Source organism: Lepeophtheirus salmonis, chromosome 13 (assembly GCF_016086655.4).
Source record: "Lepeophtheirus salmonis chromosome 13, UVic_Lsal_1.4, whole genome shotgun sequence".
Lineage (NCBI taxonomy): Eukaryota > Metazoa > Arthropoda > Copepoda > Siphonostomatoida > Caligidae > Lepeophtheirus > Lepeophtheirus salmonis.
Genome location: NC_052143.2, coordinates 8,633,687 through 8,644,028, shown reverse-complemented (window position 1 = coordinate 8,644,028; position 10,342 = coordinate 8,633,687). Strand labels below are relative to the sequence as shown.

Sequence of the window (10,342 nt, the reverse complement as noted above, 5' to 3'; positions counted from 1 at the left end):
TGTTAGAGTGTCTGGATGTACAGTAATGTAAATCATGTGAAATTTTTAGCTGGCCTGTTTATTTTTTTAAATTGGTAATCTGAAGAATGAATTTGATTTTCGGTTTCTTTTTTTTAACAGGCCCAAGTAATTATAAAGTAAAAGTAATTATTTCTAATATTAGCCATAAGAAATGGTGCTATGTAAATACATTCCTGGTAAATTCATTCCGTGTCTTTTCACTCTGAGTAATTTAATTCCCAACAAATTCCTTCTCTGCCAAATTCATCCCGGAACATTTAATTCCCATTTAGTTGAAGAATATTTAGTGATGTCATACGGTTTATGTTTTAAAACTAGTTAGTTAGTTAACAGAGTTATAATTGCAAGACTTTGTTGTGCTCAAAGTAGAATTGGGGGTCGACATCAGAGTAATTCAAGAAAATTACTTCTTGTATATTTCCTTATCTCCTTCCTCCCTTGTGACAGCTGATTCTAGCCTATATAAAGTAGCATCATGAGCAATATTCTTCTCTCCTTTATAGATGTATCTATTTGGATTAAAAAAGATGAAAATGGAAGATTGCACTCTTTAAGTATTTCCTACCTGAACATATTTTTTTAAAATTTATTAAAGCTCTGAGGATTATTCCTTTATTTTTGAAGAGAGAACAATTGATATTGAGTAATCACTTGTACCTCAAAGATAAAAATACACTAAGGATTTGTCCTAGAGTTATAAGTGTGAGGCCTTGTTGGACTAGAAGTAGAAGTAAAAAATAGAAAAAAAATCTGTTATTATTATTCTTTAATTCTTGAGGAGGATCCAAGTATTGATTAACTACGTGTGAGTCCGCTCATGAAAAACTGAAAGTAACACTGTGAATTTCTTCAATATGATTAACAAAGCTTATTTGTTCGTCGACGAGTACTAACCCTAGTATCATGATAAATGTGAACAAGTTTATTTTTATAGCATTAATTATCAATTTCAATATACGAAAAAATAATTTTATAATGTTATTCGAAGTAAAATATGACAAAAACAGAAGAAAAGTATCTTCATATCTAAGAATAAAATTGTGTATGCACATAAATTTTACCTGTAAAAATGTAATTAAAATGAAATTTATTTAATAGCGGAAATTATCTTCAAAAAAGTAAAAAGAAAAAAAAACCTCCTACGCTCTCTATTCTAAATTGTCAAAAAACACGAACAGCATTATATTTTATTTAATTTTTCTATTCTAGATCTTTTACTTTACTTAATAAACATGCAAAGAGCTCATCCATCTCATCCAAAATAGACTTTACTTAATCATTCGTTATTGCAATAGGATAAACTAGTTGTTGTACATTAATGAAAGAACATGAATGCATAGTGTTAAAAAACGTAAAATTTTAGCCATGTTAAAAGAGACATAAAATCCCAACTAATTTATTTTATGTGTACATCGTTTTTTTAGAATCAGTTTGTATGATGAACTCTTTTATTGTAGTTCTTAATTAAAAAGATGTCAGCTGAGTGAAAGAAAGCCTGATTGCTGCATTGTCTCTGGAGCTGGAAGAAGATACATTTCAAGGAGCCACTAGAGTTATGTCAAAGGCAATTTCTCCTGCCGAGTCAGTATTGTTCAAATATTTAGGCTTTCTGAAATCAAGTAAGCAATTGGGAGCCCATTGACGATTTTATCAAAAGATGAAAGATTCATGCTCAATTCGGGAAATTTATATGTAAAGAGTGTCCTTCGTCATTTAAGGATGAAGTAATTCTAGGCAATGTACTACAAAATACCTACAACACTAAGCTTAGACCAAATTTATTTGAAAAAGGTTCCTCAACCCTTGATGAAGTAATTAAAGTAGCTAGTTCTATATAAACGTCAATTAATCACTCAAAAGATATTGAGACAAAAGACAATGTGATGCTCTCTGAGAACAATGAGCCCTATGGTTTACACAAGCCCTTCAACAAGAAGTTCTCACCTAAGTCGAGTAACATGCTAAAGTTCTTCCTGTATGGAAGTTTCATTTTTTCTGTGCCTTGTCCAATATTATGTTCACTTTATTCCGAGATGCAAGAAGTTTTACTCATATTAAATATGCAACCTCTAATGCACCTATCCTTGGTCATTATAGTCTGTCTAGTACATTGTTCTAAGCGACGGATGGCTCCCATGTTGGTTTGGGAGCCGTCCTCTCGCAGAGTGTGGGTGATGTGGAAAGTCGAGTGGCTTTTGCGTCTAGAATGCTACAATCCAAATATTCGCAAATTGATAAAGATGCAACGATTATCATTTATGGTCTCAAATAGTTTAAACGTTATCTACTGGGACGAAAATTTACTATAAGAACCGACCAAAAACCATTAAAGTCCTCCTTGATCCAAAGAAGGATTTTACTAGCGTAGTGTCTGCTAGACTGTCTCGTTACACTATGATCCTTTGTTCATTTACTTATATAATTGAACAGGTACAAGGATTAACAACTAACAAAAAGATGCTTTGTTTCGCCGTCCGATTAATGATTCTGGACAATGTACAGATCCTACTGAATTACTTATGGTTAAAACCTTGTCTATGGTGAGTTCTCCAGAGTCGACAATATTGGCTGGTGTAAAAGGGGATTATGAACTGTATAAAGCCATTGAAGCGTCAAAAACTGGCTATTGGTCTGAAGTTTCTGAAATGGCGTACGTTCGGAAACGAGATCGTCTATCCTTAAGGAATGGTCTTTTGTTTGTGGGACTATGATTCGTGGTACTGTATTCCCTCCGTACCTAGATGAGCTCCACCTGAATCACAGAGGAACAGTCAAAATGAAAATGGTAGCATACAATTATATGTGGTAGCCAGGATTGGACCAAAATATTGGAAATGTTGTACAATCATGCAAAGTGTGCTAAGAACTAATTCCAAGTCCTCCATCCGAGCTTACACTTTATCCTCTGGCCTCGGAGTGGGAGAGAACGCATATTGATTATGCTAAATTTAAGGGTTGTTTCATTTTGTATATAATGAATACAGGATCCAAATGGATAGAAACCAAATATATGAAAGATAAGAAAACACTAGCTACGCTGAGGCAACTTTTTAAATGGTTCACGCGTTTTGGGTTTCCTGAAGTAATCCACTCAGACGACAGTCTGCAATTTACCAACTCTGCATTTAGATCAATATTGTGTGAATGTGGTGTCTCTCTCATTATCTCCACTTTATCATCCTCAATTTAATGGCCCAGCTTAAAGGTCAGTCAGAATATTAAAAAAAATTATTACTAAAACACAACGTTGTCGTTAGATGAGCTGTGGTTCAGTTATAGGTCGACGCCGCTGACCAATTGTACATCTCCGGTAGAGTTATGACTGTATCGTTCTATGCGTACCTGCATGGATGGTTTGCTTCCTGAAATGGATAAAAAAGGTCCCAATAAATTTGTGCCATTTATGAATCAATGGCTAGATGTTTTGGTAAAGGCCGTTCTAAATGGATGCCTGGTCGGTTACATAGAAAATTGTGGAAAAAGTATGGATTGTTAAAGCAGGTCACGAAGAGATGACTTGTCATGTAAATCAACTCCGCCTTCAACGGTCTCCTTGATTGGATGATGTTATCTATTATTATGTCTATTAGATCTAGGCGGGACCTATGTCCTGGTTTTAATTGTGTTATTTATGAGTCTATATTGTATTAATGTATTTTATGTGTACATCGTTTTTATAGTAAGTGTGTATGATTAGCTCTTTTAATATAGTCCTTAATTTACCTTTATTTCTTCTTACTTTATCCTTTTATTACTCTGTAGTGTGTTCTCTAAATACATAAGGTTGTTAAACACTACATCTATTATAAACAATAACTATGAGGGCGTTAATTCGAATACAAGAGACTGTATAACAGTGTGTACATTTTATAAGAGAGAGAGAGAGGGAAAGTAATAGAGGGGAAGGCAAAAGTATCCTGACAATATTTTTCAGTAAGTTTTTTGTAATAGCATAAGTTTAATTTGAACAATTAGCTGTTGTATTTTTTTTAATGTTCCTTTTTAATTGGTTAGACGGAGTTGCACTGATTAAGTATAAGTAGACATTATAGTATTACAATTACTCCATCTAACCTAGGAATCTTTTGGTGAACCCCATATAGATATAGTATATTTCTTTTTCTAGGAGTCACCGGCGCGCGAACGTACACACATCAAGTTCAAGAGAATAACTCCCAAGTGTGCTGTCCATGAGCTATGGCGATTCAATTAGCTGTTGTATTATTCATAACGGTCCCTCTCGGCATTGATCACCAACTGTAACAGGACGTAAAGGCTGAAGAGGCATTAATTACATCTTTCATGTTGAAGCAGGACATGTTCCTCTTCACAGAGAGCTTTATGGACCTCAAGGAACTATGGAGATGTTTGTTTACCTTCCTTCTTAGATCTTATAATGACTAGAAATCACAAAGGTTAAGGACAAGTTTCTCTAAAAATCGTAATCAGAGTTCACCATACACATTCCTTCTTCATATTCATAATGATACAAAGAAAAGAAAAGAAGTTCATTAGATATTGGCAGTTCTAACTATTTGTTCTTGAACTCTTATCACCGGAACTGTTGAAAGAACCTAGAGTGCTAAAAACACCGTATCTGTCTTATTTCTTCAACAAAAAATATCAAATTTGGAATATCTTTGAAGACAATTTACATATTTATCCATCGAATTTTTATTTTTATGATTCCCAATTACATTTCAGTCAAAAAAGCTTTGGTGCTCCAGACATATATAAAAAACGTTCAATCCAAGGTTAATAGAAATACAAGGTTAGACCATCATGTTATCGGGCTTACTAGAATTTTCAATTTGATATATTGTACCGACTGCTAAGTTAGACATGTTACTGTTAGAGTACCACTATTATTCGTCATAGAGAATGACAGCGGTGCCCTAACAGTAACAGTTAAGGAGGGAGATATAAAGCAACTCTTATTAACAGTTATTCTCCATGATGTCACTATTAAAAAGCGCCGTGGAAGTCAAATATCAGTTGGAAAAGTGTTATAGTGTAGCCTTGAATTCTATTAATCTTGGTTCTATCTAATTTAGCATTCTCATTTGGAGTATCCTACTTTTTTATTATTCAAAAACTGTACAGCTTCATTGAACGAGCGCGCTAGTGTATGTATACTTTACAAGCCTAGCGCTATCCAAAGATATATTTTACTACATGACTTGAACGCTAAAAACGAGTGTGCATATTTTATAAGAACTACGTTCTATTCATTTTTTTATTAGGAATTACTATTTTAATTTTTTACATACATTACTTAATGCTAAGTGTATATACATATTCTAATCATTATCAATTCACTGTTTATAAACCAAAATTTGGTTTGGATTAATTAAATAATTTTATTATTGTAAAATTCTTAGTAACCTAGTATTTAAAAAAATATATATTTAATAATATTTGCTTAGATTCAAGCAAATAATATTATATTAATTAAGTTATCTAGAAACTTTCTGAGGATGGTTTTTATAGATAATTTTTCGTGGACAAATATTTATTAATAAATAAAAAAGAGCAACAATCTGAGAACTTTTTGAACATTAGAAGAAAACCCTGGAAAAGTATCTCAACAAAGGCTTATCTGAAAAAGAAATTAAATTTGGGATTATTATAAAAAACAAGAAGGATGCACTAGCAAATAAATCTATGGTTAAATTCCAAACGATGGTGAATAAGATAGTTGCAAACAAAACGTTCTGAAACAATAGTCATGTAAAACTAGCACTAGCAAAAATAAAATTAGAAGTATAATCTGAAATCCTACGAGTATGTTTGAGTGATGGAGCCCAATAATATACGAAACCAAGACCAAGAGTAAATTATCTCATATACATGTTTCTATTTAGGTTGTCCAGTATTTGTTTGTATATTTAATTAATTGGTAATGGGCGTGTCGTTCTGAATACTTAACCTGGTATTAATCTGAAAACAGATTAAATCATGTCCTGCGTGTTTTTTTTTACCTAATAACTTTTATCATGCCCTCCCCATTCAGGGAGGGGAAGGAAAGAAAAGAGGTATATCATTGAATTAGGAACCAGATATTATAAGTATAGTTTAAGTTACATCGAAACTCATTAATTGAATTAGTATAAATATGATTATTACTTAATAGTACTTATTGTATCTATCCAGAGTTACACATTATAAATCATTAGTATAATTTTTTAACAGCATGTGTTAGTCATTTTTTTTTATTATTGAGAGATAAGCTCGAATAAAGTCTAAAAAATAAAGTCCAATACCTCTAAATATGAGTCCAAGTCAAGTTGTGAGTTTTTGGGTATGTGAGTTAGTAAGTTTCAAGCCTTGAGTCTTATTAAAATATGAATTGTGTCGATAAGACGACGAATTTTAGTGGAGTTATTATTCTTTTACACTGAATCCATTAAAATCTGAAGTTTCTATCTTCTAGTCCAAATCAAGTTCTTGTGGAGTTTGAAGTCCTAACTTAATGAAAATTAGGTGCAACTCGTGTCCCAGGTTCCAATTCTAATTAGCGAGTTATAATTATAATTAATTGATGACCGAATAAACTAAATTATATATTCTTCACTTCACTTCTATGTATTGGATGTTATTAAAGGACAGGGCACGCCATGCAAAAGTTTGCGTGAGTCATTTAAGTTCTGAAGTAAAAGATGTCCATGGGTACTACCTTATGATTTGACAAACAAAACATAAATAATGGCTGAACGATAAATGCTGGACGAAAAAAAAATAAACAAAATGAACAGAACGCCAATGTAGCAGAACGCTTACAAGCCTGGATAGATCTCCTCCAAGCATGAGCAGTCATTGAGATACCAGATTTGATTTGAGGGACCTTTTGGAGCCCATCCAGAAAGGTGCTAGTCCGCTTTTTGGCTTTGTGTGAAGCATATGTGGAATGCTTAGGTCGCTTAGAGCTACGCTAAAAACCTAAATTAAACTAGTGAATACAATTCGAATATTCAAAAGCAAACAATATTTTCGTATTGCCTTTTCTTTATGTAAATCTTATTTTATTTTAAATAGGTTACGACTGAATGCATTATTGTATTGCTCGTAATGTATTTACAGTAAGTCCAAAAATTGATGGTGGTATTAAAAATAATTATTTTTAGTCGGAATAAAATGAAATTTGGCTGATACAATCATTAGGCAATATTGAATGTTTCTAATGCACTATTTTTTGATGATTACATCATACATCAGTATAAAAGGGCTCAGAAAACACCAGACCAGGTAGACCAAAGCTGTTTTTATGATAGAGGGTGCATCAAGCCAGAGAGACGTTACTCAAAGATTACAGATTCCTCTCAGTGCCATTGAGAATTGGCGTAAGAAAAGGAAGGATGGACAAACCCTTGCAAATCCGAAGGGTCTAGGAATGAAGAAAAAATACCAAAGTTCCCAAACTGGTGATTTCAAAATCTTTGACCAAAAAGAAGCAATCCACAACTAACTGAGGCACTCATTGAATCTTTGCAATACATACCTTGTTTGCACACCAATTTTTCAAAAAACCACAGGAACGCCCGTCTTCAATTCTATCGTGAGTGGAAACACTGTACTGCTGATGACTGGAAATGTATCGGCTTCAACTATGAAAGTCCATTTTAACTATTCCATGCTCCAAATCTCCAAACAGAGCGGGATTGGGCAAGAGATAAGGGAGATGTGGAACCCACTCCAACTGTAAAATTTCCTCTGAAAATTCAGGTTTGGGCCATTATCAGCCACTGGTCCGTGTCAGATCTTCACCTGATCCCAATAAACCAAACTGTGACGGCCGAGTACTACGTAACAGAAATCCGCAGCAAGTCTCTGATGTCAGCTTTGTATTGTGCTGAAGAACCCGGCCCTCCTTTCAAGAGGAAAATATTGTCTGACACATCAAGAGCTATTATCCAGCAGGATGATACCCCTGCTCACCATCCCAAAAAGGCACAAAAGTGGGGTTCAGAAAACTTGAATTCTTTCTAAGGCAAAGGCACATGGCCTGCCAACAGTCCTGATTTTTCTCCCATTGAAAATTTGTGAGCCTTTGTCCAGAGGGGAATCAATGAAAATGTGCCCGCAACTTCAGAGGATGAATTAAAAAAAAACAACTGACAAAAGCTTGCGAAAAAATTTCTCCAGATACTTTGAATAATCTGTATGAAGGGATGCCAAAACACATAAAACATTTATTAAGCTGAAAGGTGGCATATTGGAAGTAAATAAAGTTTTTTTTTAAAAAAAAACCACCATCAAATTTTGGACATACAGTATAAAGATATGAAGCTATAAAAACAGACTTATAGCTCAAGTCATATATTAATTAGTTTATTTTATGTTGCTATGAAAATGTTATATGATTTTTTTTCATCAACAGCAGCATATTGAGGTTAAATAAATGCATCAAAAAGGAATAAATATATGTATGATAAAGCTCTAGAAATAGAATCTTATAAAGTGTTTGCTGAGATATCATAATTATGTTATGGTTAATCATTATTATTTTTAGTTACGATATTATTTTTAATGGAAAATATATTTGTGAGGTAAAATACTACCTGATAAAAAAGAAACTGTTATTTTCAACTTTTAAATTCAATTTTTATTTGATTCTCAATTTTATTTTTTGTTATGTTGGTAAACATGTCCACAGCGTATGTTGACAATATCAGTGATTTTGCATTGTTAGTTTGCTTTTGAAAGATAAAAAGGTTTCACGTTTTTTGGCGTGCTCCCTGATTTGAGGAGACCATTCTTTAATTCTATTTGAAAGATTATTTATTCTTCTAAAATAGTTTTTTTTTTTAAGTTCTGCCCAAAATTAATTTGTTCTTTCCATATTTTTCATTAGTAGAAAATGGCTGATCACACCAAAAGACGTCTAACCTTTGTATCAGTATAAAAATGTTATCATTGAAAAAATTAAATAAATTTTAGAATTCAATGGGCTATTAGCGTTTTTTACTTATATTTGTTTGTAAACAAAATGACAGAGAGTGGTACCATTTCGTGGCAAACTAATACAACTCCCTGAATGATATGTTACTCACATAGAGGGCGCTATGGAAAAATATATTGCCTCTGCAATCTATAGACTGTCACACCACCTTGCAGATAATATATATTTTAAGTTTACTCATACCCTATTAGAATTGAATTCGGAATTAGAACATATTTTTTCTTATCAAATCTCCAAGTTAGCTATTCTAGACAATTTCTTCTTGCATTAATATTAACGATCTGCTACTATGGGTTATATAAATTGGCGGATAAATAATTCATATTACTTTAATGTATATTTTTCGTCTGAGTTAAACAAATATTTTCTGTTCTCGACAAAATAAATAAAAGCTAACACATTTAAAAAAAATTGAGTCTATACTAAAATAATCATTCGATTTTAATAAAAACCAATGTAGAAGGAAAACTGAATAAAAAAAAAGTTATTTTTTAATATAATCGCCTTTGATTTCAATAAAAACCTCAACTCGACCTTAGAGAAGTGCTTGATGACCGTCTCCTTTGAGAGATTTTGGAGTTCCTCTCGGATCATGGACATCAGCTCAGATTTTGTGATGAAGGAGGAACTGTGGTGTGTTGCTCAACTGTGTACCATAGAAGGAAGTCCATGCAGTTGAGGTCCTTTTGAGTTTTGAGGCCAAAAACTGGGTCCAACAAGGTAATAAAAAAAGGTCTGACAATCAAGTCAACGTTTTCTTTCCAGTGTGGCACCCAATTTTTCCTGTTCCTTCTTGACTCTCCAGATTAAGTACCAACATAAGTATAGGCTGGAATTACTCAGACATCAAACTTCTATTCTATTCTTATTCTAGTTAGAACTTACCTTTTAGCTCTTACCTTATACAAGGTATGTTCAAAAAGTCAAATGACTTTCGTGGGCAACGTATATTTGGTACGGTCAATTTTCTTATTTTTTTATGTTAATACACTCGCCACAAACTGCTTACTGTTTCTGCTATATCATATGTTTAGTTTGTTTGTAAGAGGCATAATGGTTTGAAGTATTTTGCGATTTTTTGCTATTGAAAAAAACGGATCAGAAGAATTGGCATTATTTTTTTTATAATAAATGAAAGTAAGAGCTCCAAAACACTTGAAATGATGATAATGGCATACAGTGAAACTGTTCTGGGTAAAAAATTGTTTAAAAGTGGTACAAACTCTTCCAAGAGGGCCGGGAAGATGCCAATGACGAGCCTTCACTCTGGACGCCCAACCACGTCAACAACAGATGAAAACTTTGAAGCATTGAAGAAAATCATTATCAGAGAAGTTGTTGAGGATATTGACATATCGGTTG

The 10,342-nt window shown here is 33.0% G+C and overlaps 1 long non-coding RNA gene across 1 annotated transcript; it reads left to right on the top strand.

Annotated features, from left to right (window-relative positions):
- Positions 1–1,358: 1,358 nt before the first annotated feature.
- Positions 1,359–3,749, top strand: LOC139906988 (uncharacterized). The gene is made up of 2 exons (XR_011783268.1): positions 1,359–3,226; positions 3,279–3,749. It is a non-coding gene; the product is annotated as an uncharacterized lncRNA (long non-coding RNA).
- The last annotated feature ends 6,593 nt before the right edge of the window (positions 3,750–10,342 follow it).